The 20,972-nt window shown below is 35.9% G+C and overlaps 3 protein-coding genes across 10 annotated transcripts in view; 2 read left to right on the top strand and 1 right to left on the bottom strand.

Moving 5' to 3' along the window:
• The window catches only part of LOC147871002 (uncharacterized), a 197,168-nt gene that overhangs the window by 166,229 nt on the left and 9,967 nt on the right, over positions 1-20,972 (top strand). The gene's annotated exons all lie outside the window — the stretch shown is intronic.
• The window catches only part of LOC147871003 (brefeldin A-inhibited guanine nucleotide-exchange protein 1-like), a 33,537-nt gene that overhangs the window by 11,873 nt on the left and 692 nt on the right, over positions 1-20,972 (top strand). Inside the window, exons 6-8 of one of the 5 annotated variants that reach the window (XR_015532956.1) lie at positions 15,081-15,214; positions 16,065-16,218; positions 16,762-16,776. The gene's annotated coding sequence lies outside the window, so the exon portion shown is untranslated. Of the gene's footprint in view, positions 1-6,877; positions 6,989-8,759; positions 8,777-15,080; positions 15,215-16,064; positions 16,569-16,761; positions 16,777-20,972 lie in introns of those variants that run through there. The other 4 variants (XR_015532955.1, XR_015532954.1, XR_015532958.1 and 1 more) reach the window with 4 other exon arrangements.
• The window catches only part of LOC110832269 (protein argonaute-3-like), a 137,851-nt gene continuing 119,905 nt past the window's right edge, over positions 3,027-20,972 (bottom strand). For all 4 annotated transcript variants that reach the window (XR_015532940.1, XR_015532942.1, XR_015532944.1 and 1 more), the window contains one exon: positions 3,027-4,009. The gene's annotated coding sequence lies outside the window, so the exon portion shown is untranslated. The remainder of the gene's footprint in view (positions 4,010-20,972) is intronic.

The raw sequence follows: 20,972 nt of genomic DNA, 5'->3' as shown, positions 1-20,972 counted from the left end.
ATTTTTGTGCTATCGATTCCGAGTGGAATTTTGTACATACATTTTATTGTTTTAACACAAGGACAAGCCGTGATTCTGTTTGTTACATACAAATTCGGAGTCGTATTTTAATTCCTCTGTTCTGGAGGTTTCTGAAGTTGACGATTGTCATTATGTGGGCCTGTGCGAAACTTTCAGCCGAGTTTTGCTGCACAAAAAGCCGGAAGATCTGTAGTCTCTGTACCATTAATGCAAACGAAGAGTAGTTTCTGGCACAATAAGGCAGTGGAACGGGAAGATAAGCTGGCAAATAATCACTAATGCCCGTGTATTCATCCGTAAAGATAAATGCCAGTTTCTTTCAAGTTATTTGCAATTTACTGTTTCAGCACAGATAATATTAGAACAATAACCTATAACAGGCGTGTCATGGAATTTGAAGGGGGAGAAAAATGTATGCGAGTGACGTACTTCCGGAAATACAAACAGATAATTATCGATTGAGAACGGTTGTTTCATTGCAACAGACAGATTAACAAAAACCAATAACAGATTTCTGAAGCATCATGTCGATATACGTAAAGGGATTTCTATCGAGTGTCAAAGTACGTAATTCATTCTTCCACTGTAGGATACCAGGTACGGTCTTTTTTGGAGACGCGAATTTTAAGAGTATTAACCCAGTTCTGAATTCTACATTGTAACCGTCCACTGCTCGTGGCCTCGTAACAGCTGCCTTATCAGGGTGTAGGATTTTTAGGGGCTAGCTAGCTAGTCGGGATGTAGCTCTTGTCTCAGGTCGTGTTAACGGCCTGATCACACCAGCCAATAATGATTCGGATTGAAGTTGGAAGGCACTACTATTTATTTCTATACAATATACAGTTTCCAGTATGTCCTAGAACCTTCGCTATCGCGACTTAAAACAAGAGTGAGTCTCTACCCTAATTTTCTTCGGCGCCTGGGTCCCTGGCTTGGTGCGAAGCACCCCCCGCTGTCAGAGAGAGACCTCTCACGGACCGCCCAACATGATCCTCCACACTTGCTCCTAAAGGCACTTCTTTGTCTGTCGTAGACGGAGTCGAGATTGGATGTTAAACAGATGGCCTAAACATGACTTCTAGCTCTTAGGGCTGAAGTCCACCCTTGTTCTCTGCAGGTGGTGCTAGAATCTTACAGAAAGGTTTTGAAATACTGGAAACACACACAAAAGAAAAACTAACAAAACCTAACTACTTCCAGATGAGCGGTTACAATACAGAAATAAAATATGAACTAGGGAGAAATAGGGTGTCACGTGGCCAAATATAATAAAGACGCGGGAAACAACAGGAGAGTTCCCTATTCCATATCTGGAAGCCTTCTCCTCTAATCATAATCTCTGTATGTGTCGCGCGGTGGTGACGAGTGACCCACCTAACGGATTACTAATATAATTCATCAAAATCTTTTATTGGTGAAATTACTCTGAGAGCGAAACTCTACAAAATGGCAAATGGAAAATACTTTTAGTTTCAGACGAAATATGAAGGTAGATACATGTTACCACATAATTGTGACCATACTCGAATTTCACGTATTTTACTGCCATTATTTTTTAACCGTTGTGGCTTTCGAGTGGAGTACATGTCACTTCTTCTACGTGGTATTAGTTTACGTGCAATGCACAAATTTAATTACCCATATTATCTGACCGTAACTTTGCTCGCATGAACATTCCCACGACCGACATGTTTGATAACGAGGAATTAACATTTTACGAACGTGGGGTGTCCTAATTGTTACAGTGTATGTAGCAATGTCAGTTGGCTACAATACATGACGGTGGGCCTGACATATTTGTGGACAAACACACATACACACGGACATGACGATGGTATAAGTCTATCTCCATCACAAGGGAAAATTTAATTGTCGGGGAAGATTAGCGTGTTACATTTCACCCACACGTTGAATTAAAAGTCGACAGTAATATGATCTACATACGCATAAGATAAGTTCTTCTGCATATATTAGATCAGTGTCTTGAGGTACACTGTAAGTAAAATAAGAAATTGATATTTGTATCTGAGTAGAAACACTTACTTGTAAGTGATGTAAATTGTAAGCATAATTATTGTAAAACAAAAGTATTACAAACTTTAACTATTTGTATCTTATATGCGTCATGTTTGTGTTTGATTAAATATATTTATTTTGTACAGTCTATACACAAAACGTTTGAAGTTTATTGGTGTTGTAAAAATTATATAATATTAAAACATTTTGTTGTGTAAAATATTATATTAGCGCTCTTAATCGTATCACCAGCCGTCAGACGCACGTTACTCTACACAACATCTCTTGGTATGTTCCTCGTTTACTATTTTTAATATATATTTATACGATTATTTATTTATTTCCTATGTCAATTCATACTCATTCCAAGAAAATAATTAAACATTAATTCCACAGATAAATATAACATCTGACTACAATAAGCAACTTACCATGAAAATGGAAAGGTACAAACAGAACTACGGATCATTATAATATATTGCATCAAATATCTAATAGTTTTTAAAATATTTTAAATTTATAAAACCTGAAGACGACGGTATTACCCGTCGAAACATGTCGTTTTAATAAAAGCGCTAAAAAATATAATGTAAAATCGTATTTACGATTAAGAGCGCTAATATAATATTTTACACAACAAAATGTTTTAATATTATATAATTTTTACAACACCAATAAACTTCAAACTTTTGTGTATAGACTGTACAAAATAAATATATTTAAACTTTAACTACTTAATGAATGAACTCAATTAAATATAATAATTTTATTTTAAATAATTATCATTCTATTCAAAACCTTATTTCGCCAAGCTGTCGACGCACTTGTAGAGAACCAATGTAATAGATGAAGACTCATTATACTACAATTCAATGTTGTTAAGAAAAACGTGACCTAAAGTTCTAGAATAATTATTTTCATAAAGTTCTCTCAGTCCCAATAGGAAAATGTCAAGGCATTAGCTACATAATTAATAATCACTAAAACTATTCATAACAAATGACTGTTTATTTCGTGAAACATTCTACTTCCACAGACAAGGCTCTTATTACTGTAGTAGAGGTTTCTAGCACAGAGGTTAACCGGGCAACTCCATGGAAATGAGTTCATCTTGATAAACTGATAGCTGCGAACGTCTTCAATACTTGTTTTTGTTTTATATAATGCGAACGTGTATTGCCCTGTTCACAAGAGCACGCCACTGAACCCAGTACATTTTACACAAAACATATTTTTTTAAAAAAATAATTTTAATATTATCCTCCCGCTCATATTTAGCTTATCGCGCATACTACATGTACAGCCACTCTGTCACTTTAATTGATCAACATAATGTTTGGCGAAAAGTACAAATTACAGAGTTTCTCATTATGCAGTGACCTTGTTCCAGATATTCTTCTCAGCATCGTACCGAACATCGAGAGGTTAGTACCCCTTCGTATTTCGGAGGTACTGGATTCAAACCTCAACCCGGACACCAGTGATCTTGATTGTGGTTTCTTGTAATTTTCCTTTGTCCCTCCAGTCAAATTCCAGACTAGTTTCTCGAGTCAGGCCACGACCATTTCCTTTCATATACGTTTTACTATCTTCTTTATGTATCGTTCTGTTCGACGTTAGTCTGAGCTACTAACATCGTTGTTAAACAAGCATGAATAAATAAGAATTCTCACCATCCTGTTTTAAAGGGCCTTCAATTTTGTGCAGTTTGTGATTCTGGTGGGCACAGATTTAATCTTCATTTATTTAAGTACGTTTCCTCAACTGCGGAAATTATTTCTTCGGTGCTCGATAAGAAGGGCTTAAGGCAAAATGAATTCATGCTGACTTCAGCCTTTCTTACCGAACACGCAAAATAAGCTGTTGAATGATAAATGCCAGAACGGGTTGGTTTTTTGAGTTCGCAACGGCTGTGAAGCATCGGCCTTGATCTGTTTAAAGGACTGTTGTATTTTTTTGCGAGTTTTTCATTCTGCAACAAAAATAACCACACTTCAATCATCACTCTGTATGGCTCAATAACATATTCTACAATATAATAATTTTATTTTCCGTCCTTACACAAGCTTATAGATTGTTAAAATTACATAAAATTATAACATTTCAACATTTTTGATATTGTTACATTTTAAAATGTAACAATATCAAAAATGTTGAAATGTTATAATTTTATGTAATTTTAACAATCTATAAGCTTGTGTAAGGACGGAAAATAAAATTATTATATTGAGGAACACAAGCATGATGCAATTAAGATATAAACATATTCTACGTTTTCCTTAAATGTTAGCTACCTTCTATGAAAACGTATTACAGATTAAAGCGATAGATCTTTACAAGATCTGTGTCTTAAGTTGCTAAAAAGCATAAATGTTTTGTACAATTAATCGTTTCTTAAGACAAGAGAAAAAGTTCTATAAATCAAGTCCATGAAATTTAGGAATAATATTGAACAACACGAACCAAAATTAAATTAGGCTGACACTTTCCAGACTAAACTTCTAATACTCTACTTTAACAAAGTCTTTTCAGTAGTTTAGGAGATAATATACGCGGATATACAGGCACGATATTTATATTATGCGTTAATATTATTAAATTTGCGTAAAAAATGTCTGTGACAACTCAGGATGTCCGGTCGAACTCCACCCTGGGAATGTAGAGGTGTATGTAGGAAATGTGAAGAATGTTTTACAAAAGCACACGGAACTATCCAATAACACGACAGGAATCAACATTCTCATTTGTGAACATCATGCATATATGTCTTCATATAAAGTACCTGTTAATGTAATTCATCTTTAACTAAAATCTGGATGAGTCAAACTGTAATTCAACTCCCAAATATCTATCAAAATACGTTACATTTCACTGACAAGTTCTCTAATTGTTACAAGCAGACAGATGGACGGACAAACATGGCGACCTAATGGGCACATGTTCCAGCTTTTCGTAGCGAACGCTCGAGGCAGGAAATGCCCAGAGCAATGCGCCTGTAGGATATACTTCTCTGCTACGCTGCTGTGTTGGACGGGCTACTCTAATTTCCAAGTCCGCTGAACTCGAAGATTGTCGCCTTGAGATACATCGCGGTCTTTTACCCTGCAGCGACATTACCACCGGCGTGGACCTCGCCAGTTCGTTCCCTTGTGAATCCTTTTTGTTGTCACAACTTACAGGTTCTGTGTACTGGGCGTCCAAAATAACAACTCCGTCTCTCCCGTCAGTTGACATGTAAATTTACCGTCGAAACGTTGCCAAACTGTCCATACGTTTATTTTGACAATGGTTTATTTGCGAACATCCAATGTATATATGTCGAAATTTAAACTACAGTTTCGCATCACATATTCTGTATACTTATTATTGTTTTAAATTTATAATCGTTTATTTATACTAACATTATTATTTAATTATTTAACGACGGTTTTAATCGAAAGTTAATCTGTAGTCGATTATGATCGATTCTAGGGATAACGCAATAGTCTCTATGTTTAGTTTGTGGGGCATGTTCATCGTCTGATGCTATAAAGCACTACGTTTTGAGGACTGGGCTGGATCTGTCCTCGTCTTCAGGTGTAAAGAAGAGGGCATATACTCTGTCCAAAGACCAAACGATCCAGATTTAAAAACTGTCTGTTGGTAGTATGTCTTAAAATAAAAGATTGAAAATAATTTAAAAGAATTTTTTTTTTTTTTTGATTTTCAAGCGATGCTCCAGCATTTCATGAAGGGACGGAATACAGTCGGTCTGCGAGCAGAAATTGCAACCCTAGATATCTCGAAGTCGAAGGAATGCTAATTACCCGTCGAAGGGAGAATTAGAAAATTTAAGATTTACATAAAATTCCATATTTTTACACCTTGTTTCTGAAGAGGTTGTAACAAATGAACTAGGAGACAAGAGAGGAAATCATAGATAATTGCACAAAACCAATGTTTTGTTTCCATATACGAATGCAAATGTTATATCATTTATCGCTCAATTACCAATTTCTGTAATAACGTTTACCAAACCAGTTTCAAACACTGTACAGCCAGTTATTTGTACACTTCCAACTGGAATTCAAACAGATGTGTCGTCCAGCGACTCGGGACTTGTTGAACAGGGTATGTGAGAATATACTTCCTGTTCATATGATTAGTTGTTAGGTTATTCAGTTTTGCTGTTTCAAATTTAGCATATCGTGGATACGTACTACTAAATCGTGATTGCTATATAGGCTAAGATAAATATTTCAAATGACGAGGAAGTTTCATGTTTTATGGACTGCAGAGGAAATATCATGAAAATTCTGAGGACAATCTCAGTCAGGATAGTCGGTAAAGGTAGCCGACATTCGACCCGGACAGACAAACCTCTCAGACGTCGGTAATCAGACTACACGGTGAACAAACCCAGCTGGCAGCCATATTAACTTTACGATATGTTTTATGAGAACAAACAAGTAGAAGATGCTAATATATTGTATATTGTCCGGAAAGTCATGTAATTTGACTTACAGCTATTTAAAATTTATTTGTTTTAAAGTTTTTGACAAGCACACCCCGCGTACACGTAGAATTGTTCATAGTTGATGTAAATGTCTTCCTTTCAAATGTTGTCGAGGGTAAGTATTTGTATCATAGCAATTTATAAGAGGTTACTCAACTATGAGAAGAAAATGATCCCTAAGTAAACGTTGCTGTATAATAATTTTACTGTTAAGTGAAATTACTCTTGTAAGATTTGAGGTTTTCACAGCGGTGAGTGTAAAGTTTGCTGTCATTTGAAATACTCTTTTTAATGCAAATAATTACTACTACAATATTAATACTCCGTTATTTAATCGTGTTTCAGATCACTACCTCCTGTTTGTAATAGGAGACTTTCACGTCTTAAGAACAATGTATTGACAACAACGAAAAATACAGAAATAAAATTTTAATGATAAGGAATTAAGAAAATAAATGCAAATTTGGTAATTTAAAACCTATGTTCAAAATAACCACTAGCTGTCCACCTGTTGCTGAATCTTTCATCTGTCTGCCTTAAATAAGTTTCTTTCCTTCTGATTCTCTTATCCTTAATTATTTGTTCCATGCCTCGTATTTTAATTAGCTAATTCATTATTTGTTTTAATGTATTTATAATTCTTGTGTTCCTGTTCGTCTGATAACTTCATCAGTTGATACAGCTTTATAATATAACCAACCGACCAACTAACCAATGATGTTGATCATGAAGAGGACAGACGAGGATATCTGTACACTCGCTCTGACCTAGCCTAGCAGTTAACATATCGTAATTTGACTTTCAGCCTCAGTATTCAGTAGTAATGTTACCGGTACATCTGTCTGCGGTTCTGTTAAACAGCCAAAGAGACGACCATGAAAATACCAACAAACCCGAAAGCCAATTAACATATGGTTTGCATTCTTACTTGGATACATAGTGCAGGTATATTAATGAACTTGGCTATATTATTTTTCAACACAAAACAAATATTGAATATTATTCCCTTTGTAATAGGAATCACGCCCACCTATAAATTAACCACACTGTTGATTCTGTGGTTAGCAAACAGATTCACAACAAAGCGAAACCACGGACAATGTTTTCCCAGACGTCCACGTAACATTCTAAATAAATTATCATAATTCTGTACAGGTATGCGATAATTTTGTTATCTGTAAGTCTATTCTTAGTTCACACTTTGGATCCATTTAATAATCATAATTTGATGAAATTAAAAAACTTTAATCAACTTCTGGGTAGGTAGCAAATGATTTATTAACACCAGAGCCAGCATAGTCCATTTTATTGCAGGAGAAAAACTACCTAACCAACACATTCTGCAGTTGGAGGAGCTCCGACAAGTCATTTCGCGCTCAGAAATTAAAGCCTGTGTTCACGTGAAAGCGAATATTATTGTTGTCCGATTTAAAATGAATTGAAATGTGTCGACAAAGAACTGATAGCAAATTTGGCGAATTTATTTACAGCGGAGAATTTTTGTAGACGCCGTGAAATAAGCTTCTTGTGATCCTCGACAAGGGAGAATATGATTTAGTAGAAACGTTCTAGACTTGAATTCGGGACGTATCGGGTGCCATTTTTGTGAATTTCTAACTTGATTGAAATATTCGTGGCAAATTGAAACTTTGGCTCAATACTTTAAACACAGATTATAGCAACATTTTCCCGCTTCTTTCCGTAACTATTTAATTTGTCCTTTAAAGTTATGACCCATTCGTAGCTCAACATTACATATAGGGTTCAGAGAAATATATAAACTAAGTAAAAATCAAACTTAAAGAGATATTTTCTCATCCCTGTGTCCACTTGCGATGTACTGACCATGAAGTTTTTGTCTTAGAAACGATATTTTGAGTAAACAAGTAAAAATGTCTGTGTAGTTAAATACATTGAGAGCAATCATTCCTAGGAATAGTTGATAATTAAGTGAAGAAATTCCATGCCTTTGTGGAACCATAAATGTCAATACCGTGTTCACAAGAGACGACACTGGTACCTACCTTAAGCCAGATGAATACAGAACACGCCGTCTTATTTATTGGGTCCAATTCTGTATTATCTCAACGGCTAGATATCTATGACATCTCTCGTCAGGTTTCCCAACAAAATTTTTGTATTCTGTTATCGTCTCCCCATATGGTACATGACTCACCCATCTCTTCTTTCATTATGTTAAATTCGTCTCAAAAATGTGGGATTTCAGGTTCTCATGGTGGCGATTATGAAGACGTCTATTTTCTGAGATTTACGGCTTGAAGTCTGGTACAACTTTATCGACATTCCAGAGGTAACAAGTTTCTCTGAGACGTCGTTAAACTTCAAAGATACTGCACGACTCAAGAACCCAGAAAACAGCAATCTCCATAGCCACAAAGATAGTTTCGTGTTTAAATTGAGAAGCTGATCAACGTTTTTCTGTAATTTTAAAGGATCCTAGTATGAAGAGTGATATGTACCTGATTTATTTAAACTTATAGTTGTTTAATTTTAACCGTCTAATCACAATAAAATATTTTATTAAATATTAAAATATTATTATTACAATTAACATTTAATATTTAAAATATATTAAAATGATGCTCTTTCTATCGAAATATTCGATTTACAATTAGAGAATCATCTTTTTCACGACATGTTTCGGTTTTCAATGAACCATCTTCAGGTGTATAATCGATATAATGCTCTAATTGTAAATCGAATATTTCGATAGAAAGAGCATCATTTTAATATATTTTAAATATTAAATGTTAATTGTAGTAATAATATTTTAATATTTAATAAAATATTTTATTGTGATTAGACGGTTAAAATTAAACAATTATAATCATCACAATATGACGCAACATTATCATCTCTTATACTGATAGGTCAACGTAGTAGCTTCAGAGGGCATTCCTGCAGGGGCTTAGGTGGTTTGGTAAAGAATAGCAGAAGGAGTGTGGCAGAGAGGAATAAGCAATTGGCTCCCACCGTCTAATAGATGCAGGCCATGGAGGGGAAGGAATGAGAATCATTTCAGTGTACGGTAAAAAATATTATGGGGAAGTTTTGAGTTACTGAGTTGCAGTGTGCAACAAGGGAGGCTGTACGTGGAGACAGATGAAAGAAAGCGAAAGGAAATAAGTAAGGAAAGGTCACAAAACTTTTTAAAAAGGCAGGTAGAACGTTGGGATAAAATAGTGGATATAAGTTTTTCCGGTTAGAATAAGCCTCTTTCACATACACACACACATACACATTTAGATTCAAGTAGAATTTGAACAGAAGAGAAAACTTTTATTCTAACCCAAAATGTTTTTGCTAACGTAATCGGATTTAGTTAACTTGATTTCAACGTATTCGAGCTATGATTCCTTCTCAAAACAGGTCTTCAGTCTAAAATTAATTATGCAGTATAAACAAATCAACAATTTTACGAGCAATTTAACTTCAGTTAACTTCTACGTAAATATTAATTTTAAATGCACTTAGCATGAACCTGCCGTTTGCTCCATGAGCGGCAGACAAAAGAGAGAATGAGACTTCGAGCTTCGTGTCTTTGTTATTTCAGAAAGCAAGTGTTTAAAATACTCGTTCCTGTTGTGGTTTCCAAAATTAGTCGTTACAATATATACTACTTTAGCTAGTCCTTTCGTCATAATTATTTTTTATTATTCTAGCTTACCCTAATGTTAATACTCACATACAGTCATGGTAGGTCTTGCCTCTGTAGTTTAAACATTAATCGAAAGCAATAAACTCCCTTAAAATAACAGTAAATAACAATTATACAAGCAGAAAACATAAAAGTAATGAGAGTTTAAAAATGAATTAATGAAAATAATAGTGTTAACAGAAAACTCTGTTTTACTCACATCTAATGGAAAATGCATACATATTACAGACAGTTTTCGTATTGCGCTGCGTCTTAAGTTGTGATGCATGGTGCTTTGATCCGAAAGGAAAGGAATAATATAATTTGAAAAAAAGTGTTGGTAATAATAAAAGCATAATTTTCTTCCGAAAAAACTTTTAAACACAAGAATCTTCAAGAAAGATAAGTACATGTGTGAATCACATGTAAATGGCTCTAAATCTAATCCATAGCGCAATTTTTAATTCACCAGTTTTGGTTTCAGGGGTCTAATTCCAAATGTAATACGTGGCTCCGAATAAGTTAGGATACGAGCTGATTATTAATGCTGAGGAGGTAAGGATTTGGAAGGAGCCCATTACGCCCGATTTAAAAATACACTCCAGGCATTACCCAGGAGTAACCAACGAAAATTCCACTGGAAGCATTAAGAAACAAAACATTTGGTTAATAGACTCCTGATCTGTCAAATACGTGTATGAGCATAGTTCTTAAAAGCCAATAGCAGTAATAATAACGATAAAAATGTATTTTACGTTACTAAATGTTGTAACTTAAGATTCTTCCCAGCGCGCTCTGGACGTGTAAATACACGAGATCACGTCACACTCTTGCAGACAAGAGGGAAATAACTACGTATTCCAAAGACATTGCCGAGATACAGCGAGCGAAATAGTACCACCACTGTGAAACATCGTTTAGAATGGACGGCACAATCCTTCTCATCTGCTAACCCTTCCTTCACTCTAATTTCTATGACTTTTACTTGTAATAAACATGGAACGCACGGATTCGCCCCGAAAACTGTACGATTTTCCACCGCCGTAGTTCCTTCACTTATTAAACAGCGCCACTCCTGTCTCTGCGGGATATTCCTGATCCTCTACATCCCGAAAGTCGCGTCTAGTGTTGCTTTCGACACGTTATTATATCCTGTGGACTAAAATAGTTTGTAAAATCATAACTTTTACTGTCTCCCGCCTCAATGAGTCGGTCACTGCCTTTGTGATATCAGTATATTTCAACGCTTCATAGACCTTTATCTATTCCGCAATATTTTCGTCTACTAACTACACCAAAACACAATAATTAAAGAGTAAAGTCGTATTTGATGTGAAAACGTAAATATACTTCAAACTTTGTCGCACGTTTCGGTCGGATCGGCACGGAGTACCGGTTCTAGGATCCGAACTCTCCGGGCAGTGCAGCGAATCCTGCAAACGCCTACTTGATATATAGGGCCTCGTCTCGGGTGACGTGACCAACTTCTTGAAATCACTGAGGCCCATTTCTTACTCCAGACAGTCTGAGCTCTAATTTTATGATAAGGTCAAAGTTTTAGGAATGTGGGTGAACTCTAACGCTGAAGCGGGATTAGAGCGAAAACCTCAGGTGCGCTCTCATCTACGTCACGAACCGTCCGGTAACGCGCGGATCTTAACTTTAGCTATCAATCCCACGGAATCTTCCGTGATCCAAACGAGACTTTGATCTAAGCGCAAAGTTTCACTGGTTTCCCTACGCGATTTTATTAGTAACGAATTGGCTCAGCTTTTCTATAAAAGTTTGGAAATATTTTAGGTTCTTTTATGAGTTTAAATTTATTGCAGGGCAATCTAATTTCTCTTCTCAGTAAAAGTCTGACACGTATTAAGAAAGTCTTCAGATCGAATAAATATTTTTACGAGCTTTTCTTAAATTTATCCAGAGCCTCCACAGAAATATCAGATTAAGTTAAAGAAATTAAATCGGACAGCAGGTATCTCTTTCCTTCCAAATTCACAAAATAATTAAATTAAATGTAATCAGTCATTTACAAATTATCATGAGTCCACAGAAATCTCTCACAAAGAAAAGTAAAACACAATATCATATACACGCATCATGAGCCAATAGTTTCGTGCTCATATAACCTGTAGGCACACTAATAACAATTTTTATGTATCTTGGGGTTGAAGTCTCAGTGAAAATGATATTAATACAATAACCCTACGTTCACAAACGCATGTCCAGCCACTGCATTTTGGACGAATACAAAAAAAAACTTCAGATAAAGACATTTCGTAAAATACAGAGCTCATTCTATGTACGAATCTAACGACCATGTAAATTTAACTGAATTCGTCATTTTAAAACACATGTGACAACAAAAACAATTTCGAGAAAACAAAAAGAATTACTGCAAAAACACTTTATTTTGACTTGACTTATTTACCCCAAGAATAAAGAAAAAATATCTAATTTTTATAAAGTTTTATTACGGCAACATCCTTTGCATCTATTTATAAGCTGAAGATATTTATTGACTTGCATTGTTTCTAAAAGTTCCCATATTTATTGAAAAGAAACACAGCACAATTTAAAAGTGAAGTCATTAATCTTGCAAATGATTGATTCAGTTTAAGATATGTTGCGATGTTTTCCTCACATTAAATGTAAACGTGTACTGTAGAATCTTAGTCTGTGTTCATCGAAAAATTATAATTTTAATAAAGTTACTTTTAGACAACATATCGAGGAAAGTTGTTTATTCAATACTTTGCTTCAGTGTTATTTTTGAGCAACATATTTGGACTATTATTCAGTCAACAAAAGTTCACTAACATAGCCTTTTTCATAGTCATTAAATAGGCTATATGTACTATATTTAAATTAAATCAAGTGGAATTGAGTTTCAGCTAAATTCACATTTGTGTGTGCCTGTGGGAATTTAAAAAGAACGAAAAAGTAGCTTAAGTTTGGAATTATTTAAAGTAGGCTATTATGATTTTCTCACCCATATGATAGCCCCAGAACACAATTTATTATTAAACTGCCCTTAGTAGAGACTGAATTTGACAAGTCTGCTCTATTTCTTATTAATCTAACGTGATTTATGTCCAGAATGAATGATTAGACAATAGAACGCTGTACTATCACGACAGTTTCCACAGACGTGATGTAACCATGGAAGTGCCACAATGTTCCTCAATAATTTTTCACCCGCGGCACACCATAATGTGTCATGGACACATCACGGCACACCACAGAATGACGCACCACGAAGAGGATTATGCGATAAATATTTATGTAGATACAAATTCTTGCCCTGAAAGAATGCAGACAAATGACAACAAATCATGAAACCTGTTGAACAGAGGCATCCATGATGAACCAATGTGTTTGTGTATTATGACTTCTCATTGTGAAATAAGTTATTTATTGTATTTTTGTATAAAAAATCGCAGAATACCTGACAAATTGTGGCGGCACACCAGTGTTCCGCAGAAGACCAGTTGCCGAACATTACCCAACCCACAGGAAAGCTCGAAGTGAGATTTTCCTTCGCGTGTTCTATATGCATTGCATTCCTTACTCTTCCTGTAATCTATTTTAAACTTCAATCCTCGGTGCTTTCTCTGGTTATTTTCATTAACGATTTACATTTCTTCCGTTCTCTGTTCTTCTCTCTACTGTCACTTTAACGTGCACTCAATAATTTTCTCTTTGTATTAGTCGTTTGCTATGTTTCCTTGTCTTCTTAATTCCTCAGTTTGTATTCCTTTGGCTGTCTCAACTTTAAAATATCTTTCGTTTCTCACCGAATAGGATCATTTTGTTTACGTACATTTAAAGTATTTTAAATACAGGCTGTCCCAAAACAAATTATTCAAAGCAGAAACTTTAGTGACCTCTTGTCAGTCAGTTGTTTACTTTTGTAAAATGTGCCACGAAGCTGACGGTGGTTATTTGTAACACCTATATTATATTCGTGGATAAACTAATTGCCAATGCTAACGCATGTAATAATTTAGTTTATTAAAATGTTTTTCTTTCATTCATACGTATACATCTTTTTCAGACACTCTGTATTACTCTTCTGTAAAGCGTATTTTAATTTAATTCATTCTTTACTAATTCCTTTTGTCATTTCATGATCTCGTTTCCTATATATGGGTAATGTTTTTATTAATGTAACCACTCGATCAAATATCATTGTCAACGTATTCTTTACAGACAGATTATGAGTTGTACGCTGTTCTTATAATCCCCCTCAATTCCCCGTGCATATTCTTTATTCCCCTAGGTAGATAAAATCACTTTATTTGGTCTTGCGTGCTGTTCTAAATACAGCGGCCAACCGCCCACATTTGATTCGTCCAAAACAGTCGTAAGAAGCACGCTAATAAAAACAGACAGAACACGAAATGATTTAATACATGTTTAAAGAAAATAACTTTAATTTTCTACATGTTAGTTTATATATTTACGTAGAAGGGTGTATTTTGCGAAGTTAGGGCGATTCTTCTATGAATAATTCAGTGAAGATATACTAACAAATGTTCTTGTCGATAATTTTTTTTACGTATTAATTTAAAAGTACCTAGTCCAGAGACCTATAATTTTTATTAGTTTGCAAAACTCTTAAAGAAATAATCAATTCATAGAAGGGAGATAAAATGTTTACGCCATGATTATTTAGAATTAATTTTAAATGCGCCTGTTACCTTCGCCGTGTCTGTCTGTCTGTATTTCTGTTTGTTCGCAGGTATAAACGTGAGAACATCTGAACAGATTTTCATGAAATTCTACATTGCGGTTTTCATAAAAATTTGTCGACATATCCATTTGTAGTTTAAATGAAAATAGATAACGTATTTATAAAAACAATTTCATTTGTTTTTGAACAAGGAATTACTGCATCGAGGATCCCCAGTCAGCTTAGAAATTACTTGAGGGACACCCCGGAGGATTATTCACTGATTATTCCATCCACCCCGACGGGCACCAGACAACTCACTCAAGCAAACGTCGCTGACCCGAAGGTAACCCCGACGCTGTTCGCAAAGGTCAAAGCTAATACTCTGCCAAAAGCACCAGAAATATTACGTTATGCGGATTGTTATTATTATTTTATTATCATAATTATCAGTAATTCTTTTAGTTATTTCTCAAGCATTAATAAAATCACTTGGAAACCTTTTCCCGAATTGAAACTACTGTTTTATTGTCATATGTTGGGGAAAATCGAATTAATTCTCACTAATAGAACTTAGAACGCTGGCCTTGTAATCCTGGGGTCTCGGGTTCGATTCCCGGCGGTGCCTGAATTTATAACTTGTGTTGGGCAAGGCCGTGGTCTAGGCATCACGGAGTTTTCCTCCGTGGCATCCCAACAATTACTCCATTCACACACAGAAGAAGGCAATGGCAAACCACTTCTGGATCATCTGCCAAGAACGTATATGAACAGGTCCCAGTCCGAGAAAAGGATGGAAGTGTCCTGTTCATATGGACCTGTCGTCAGACAGAACACTAAATAAAATAAAAAAAATAGAAATTTATCGGTAGGAGGTATGAACGTAAATTCTACTGTGAGGTCCAGGGCATCTACTGATCTTTGCTGGCATAATGACGACCTTTCAACCGAATATAAAATGTAAAAGTCGAATGAGGTATGAAGATTGTGAATGAAAAGAAGGTTAGTTACAGATTTTAACAGAGATTTTCTGACATATGTTGGGGTCCTCTTCTGGAATTCGCCTCAAGATAATGATAAAAACCAATAAACTTTAAACTAAGATCCTCTGTAACCCTACTGAGGTTTAAATTATGTACTTCCGGTTACATTAGGAAACCTGAGTCACTAATTAACATTCACTTCCATATTTTCAGTGTTTCGGAACGAGCAGAGTGTCTCAAGACGAGATCGACATTGAAGAATTTATAAAGGCAGCAGGAAGATGGTGTCAGAGAAAGTTTTAATGATTGGTGACTTAGAGACGGAAGGAGAAAATTCATCACAGCTGAAATAATGGGTTCTGTAGAGGTGAGTCGCTGGAACACGGATAAATGTAAATGTAAATTCGCCAAATTTAACTTAAGTGCAAATAAGAGAAGCAAGTTGCGAAATGTACGCGTATACGGTAATTCTGTCGCCTACGTTTGAATTTTATTATTGCAAATGGCGCGAGTTATGTCAGGATTTATCAGACTCAGTGACCTGCGTGTGTTGGCTGTCTTGCGTCAATCTGGCTGGACGATGTAGACAATGTGGAGGATTCCCTGTCATGGTTGTGTGACTGGCTGAGGATTCCCCGCCCAGTCACTCACACGCAACATAATTGTATGTAGGATTCTGCGTAACGTGTCAGTTAATGTTTTTTTATTTTAAAATAAACCTAAATGTTTCAGCAAGCTTTAGTAAAATTATCAAATATATAATAACAAGAAGCTCTGTTAAACCTTTTTTGGATATGTTCCACACGGACGGGCAAACAAAGTTGATGCTAGGGACTTCAGGCGCTGTTATATTACTTTGATGGTGACTTTAATAAATGAATTGAATTGAATTGAATCTTCTGGGTTGTAGCGTCGTGTAGTGTGGTAGAGGTTTACAGACGTTCTAGAGGTCCCTGCTGCCTTCGTCATCAGGTCAGTCTACAAGGCGTAACAACCCAGGACACAGCATTCTTCGGACTTACCGCAGTGAAAACTGCAAATCCTCAACCATACTTCATTGCTTGTTAGACTGCTGGCTAATAGACTGCGACCGGTGTGTCTAAAGGTTTACCACTTACCACCTTAAAATCTTCACTCTTACTTTAGTCTCATCAGAAGGAGGAGGAACTTTCCAGCAACAACGTGTTTTTCTGGTCTTTATAAAAAATAAATTATTGGAATGTGTTCTGTTCTTTTGTAACCAGGACGCTTGACTAAATTTTCGTTTAAAGACAACTATTATTAATTGCAGTATCAGTAAAATAAATAACAACAGTTTTCAAAGGAGAATTAAAACGAATTGAATTCCGGGATGATGTAATAAATTAGAGTTAATTCGTGTACTTTTGTAAGGATGTGAAACTTGGTTTGTCATCATAGCACAGACTCGATAAGAGTCTTTCGAAGATATAATGTGGCTCCCATGACTTCTGATGGTTTTTTTGAGCGTGAATGGAATAATGCAACAGGCTAGAAGAAACATAAGCGAAGAGTTTCAAAATAATTTGCACTGTCCACAATTCATTAAAAATGAGCGGAGAACGTAGCACGTAGAACTGAAGTCGAAGGAGACCAAACCAAAACTGAAGGAAATTTATCTGCAGTAAAACCTAGATATGGATGGGAGGACAGAACTAAAATTATCATAAAAATTAGCTGTGAACTATATTATATTGTATATATTAAATCTTGTCCGTCTAATCACAATAAATTCTTATTAAATATTAAAATATTACAATAATTAACATTTAAAATATTTAAAATATTAAATGATGTTCTTTATCGAAATATTCGATTTACATTAGACCATCATTTTTCATGTTTCACGACATGTTTAAGTTCCTAAAAGAACCATCCTCAGGTGTATATAATTATATAAAGCTTCAAAACGATAAATAATTCAAATACAATTTTCATACATTATGCTAGCGTACATTTTTATTTTTTTATTATTATTATTATTTTTATTATTATTTATTTGACTGCAAATGGGTTTTTACCCGGTGGCAGTGGTCCTACAATAAGACACAACAAAACATAAGACAACAAAAACAATAAGAAACAACAGAACAATGAGACAGAACAAAACAATAAGACACAAAAAAACATAAGACAACAAAAATAATAACAACAGAACAATGAGACACAACAAAACAGTAAGACAAAAAGACATAAGACACAACAAAAACAATAACAATAAGAAACAACAGAACAATGAGACACAACAAAACAGTAAGACAAAAAGACATAAGACACAACAAAAACAATAAGACAACAAAACAATGAGGCACAAAAAACATAAGGCACAACAAGAACAATAAGACACAACAAAACAACACACCACACTCAAAATAAAACAACTCATAATATTACAAAACCGTATAACCTAAAGTACATAACTTAAAAATTAATACCAACTAGACATAAGTCAGTAACAGTAATGAATCACACGTTTCATCAGGACCTTCTCTTCACTTCACTACACTTATGAAGCCTTCCCATCCTCACCCCAATTTACTGCACCCACCCATCTATTCCCTTCACTTCACCTCATTTATCACTTTCCTAACCTTCTTCCTAAACGTACTTGGTTTACAGGAGAGAGTCCCTAAAACCTCAGCAGGTAGCTGGTTCCAGAGTTGGATGGTCCTATTTACAAAGGAATATTTTCCGATATCTGTTCTTTGTTTTCTGCTCCTAACTTTCCGAATATGATCGACTCTGCTCAGGTAGTATGGCCTTTGCAATCTGTCACCTATAGCTTTCCATGCCCGATCTCCCGTGTACGCCTTAAAGAGAGCACATATTCGTGCTATCTTTCTACGCTGTGCCAGGGTTTCCACAGTTCGAATCGTTCCTGTGATATGCAAATTTACATGCTTTCCTTTGCACCCGTTCTAACGCATTTATCTGCCCCTCCCTGTAAGGATCCCAGCACGCCGCCCCATATTCCAGAATCGGACGCACTAGTGATGTGTAGGCTAGACTTTTAGTGTTACTGTTCCCCTTTTTGAGAACACGCATTGTAAAATGAAGTGCCTTCCAGGCTTTTTTCACCGTATAATTTACTTGATCAGCCCAGCTTAAATCGCTGCTTAAGATAATTCCCAAGTATTTACAAGATGCTATAACGTGTTCCATTTGTTTGCAGACCACCGATGTTAAACTGACCGGTCTGTAATTTGTGACCAATGATCGATCACCTCCTTTGTAAATAGGAACCACTATGGCTTTTTTCCAGTCCCTTGGTATAGTGGCATTATTAATTGTTACGTCCAATAATCGCGCCAGGTATGGAATCATGGCTTCCCCACCCAGTTTTAGAATTTCCCCAGAAATGCTGTCAGGCCCTATTGATTTGCTTTTTCCCATCCCTGCTAGCCTTTTTCTAATTATTTTAGTACTAATGGCGAAGGGTTCGCCTGAGTTAGCGCATTGTATCTGCGGGATGCTACGCTCGCAGCTTGTTCGTCCTACTAAAAAAATACGCAAAAGATTTTCATAAAAATGTGTGAGTGTGTGTGAGGGGGGAGGGGGGGCTAAGCGAGTTTTATTTTGGCTTTCCTACTTTCGTATTGGTCAAATACGACAACTCTGCATGAAGCTTAAATCGAACTTAATCAATTTTCTCCTAAACCGGTCGTCGATTGGTAACTTATAAACCCTTAAAAAAGTTTCATATCAAAGTCTGCAAATTCCACACAAAAAGATTTGTTCTGTGGTGAGCCGGCAGATTTAACAAAAACCAAAAGAAAATTTCGCATCGATATGCGTGAGAGAAAGGCCGATGGTCGCATCAGCGCGTTTTAAAACAGCAAACAAGCACTGAGGGCCTTCAGAATTCGTAAGTAACATTTGAAATTATGGGTTTATATTCGTATGAAGAGAATGTATTAAGTTACGAGGAAAATACAGTTATTATCATTGATTAATTGGAAATAATTAATTACAATGCATAAGATTGTGTCCGTCTTTTCACATTTGCTGGATCATGGAATTGACTGCAGAAAGCGACTAGCGTCGGAAAACAAGAGCTCAGGACACTTGTTAGGTCAACGACGTGACCCCGAGGATTGTGTCACAAGAAAGGAATGACGAAGTTACGCAACGATCTCGTAACTGCCCAGCGCTCATGGCCAAAGCGGACATGCGGGGGGGGGGGGGGGGGGGGGGGGGGCAAACTGAGCGCTAAATAATTCGCTACAATGAATTCGTAATCTGATCTTCATTTGTCCGCATTTGGCTTTCCTCTTCCGTCCGTTAATTGAAATTATTTATCCCACGTGCATAAAACACAAGTACAGGTTTACGTCGGGGATGCGTTCCTGGACGAATCGGTGTAAATTGGAACGATTTTATAATGTAAATCAATGGGAAGTCAATGACACGCGTTCCCAGCACCAAAACATTGACGAGTAAAATAATGGCATTGCATTTAAAGCTCTGAAATAACGTAAATAAAATAAAGGTAATTTAAAAAATATGGCGTGATGAAGGGGCGTGAGTTCTCTGACGAAGTCCCTGGTTCAGGATCGTCATGTTTTTTTAAAAAAAGGCGTGTAGTGTGGACTGTCGTGATTTCTTCTTTCATTCTTTCTTTCTTTCTTTCTTTCTTTCAAAATTTCATGGATGCCACAACACTCCTCTTCGCCCTAGCACAAGAGAAAAAGTTTGCATTTCACAAACAACTTTTACCGATTCATCGATCTCATTGGAGCAAATTCGCGTTAACGAAACTTACGTAAATGCATTTTTTTTATTCAAAATCAGCGATATAAGAATTACGAGATATATTGTAAAACGTTATAAATAATAGTAAAATATATTCTTTTCACTTTTTAGCTTTCTGGTTTCAAAACCGGCGTTATTCTGAATCGGCGCAAATCGAGGGCTACGTGTACGTCCGCCTAATTTGAAGAGAAACGTGACTTTTCCCAAGTCCGTTTGAAACTCGTACAGACACCGCGAAACGCACTTTGTCATAATCCAAAGAATTTATCTGGATTCCCGTTTGCATCCAAAGCACTTTCTGTTAGCGAACATCATCACCGCACTAGTGGCGATGCCGGAAGGGGCGAGGGG

This window comes from Zootermopsis nevadensis, unplaced genomic scaffold (genome assembly GCF_977971745.1).
Source record: "Zootermopsis nevadensis isolate Lab colony 2312 unplaced genomic scaffold, Znev_1.0 Znev_ptg000076l, whole genome shotgun sequence".
Taxonomy (NCBI): Eukaryota; Metazoa; Arthropoda; class Insecta; order Blattodea; family Termopsidae; genus Zootermopsis; species Zootermopsis nevadensis.
Note: the sequence above shows the minus strand (reverse complement) of the source record. Positions and strands in the feature narration are given on the sequence as shown.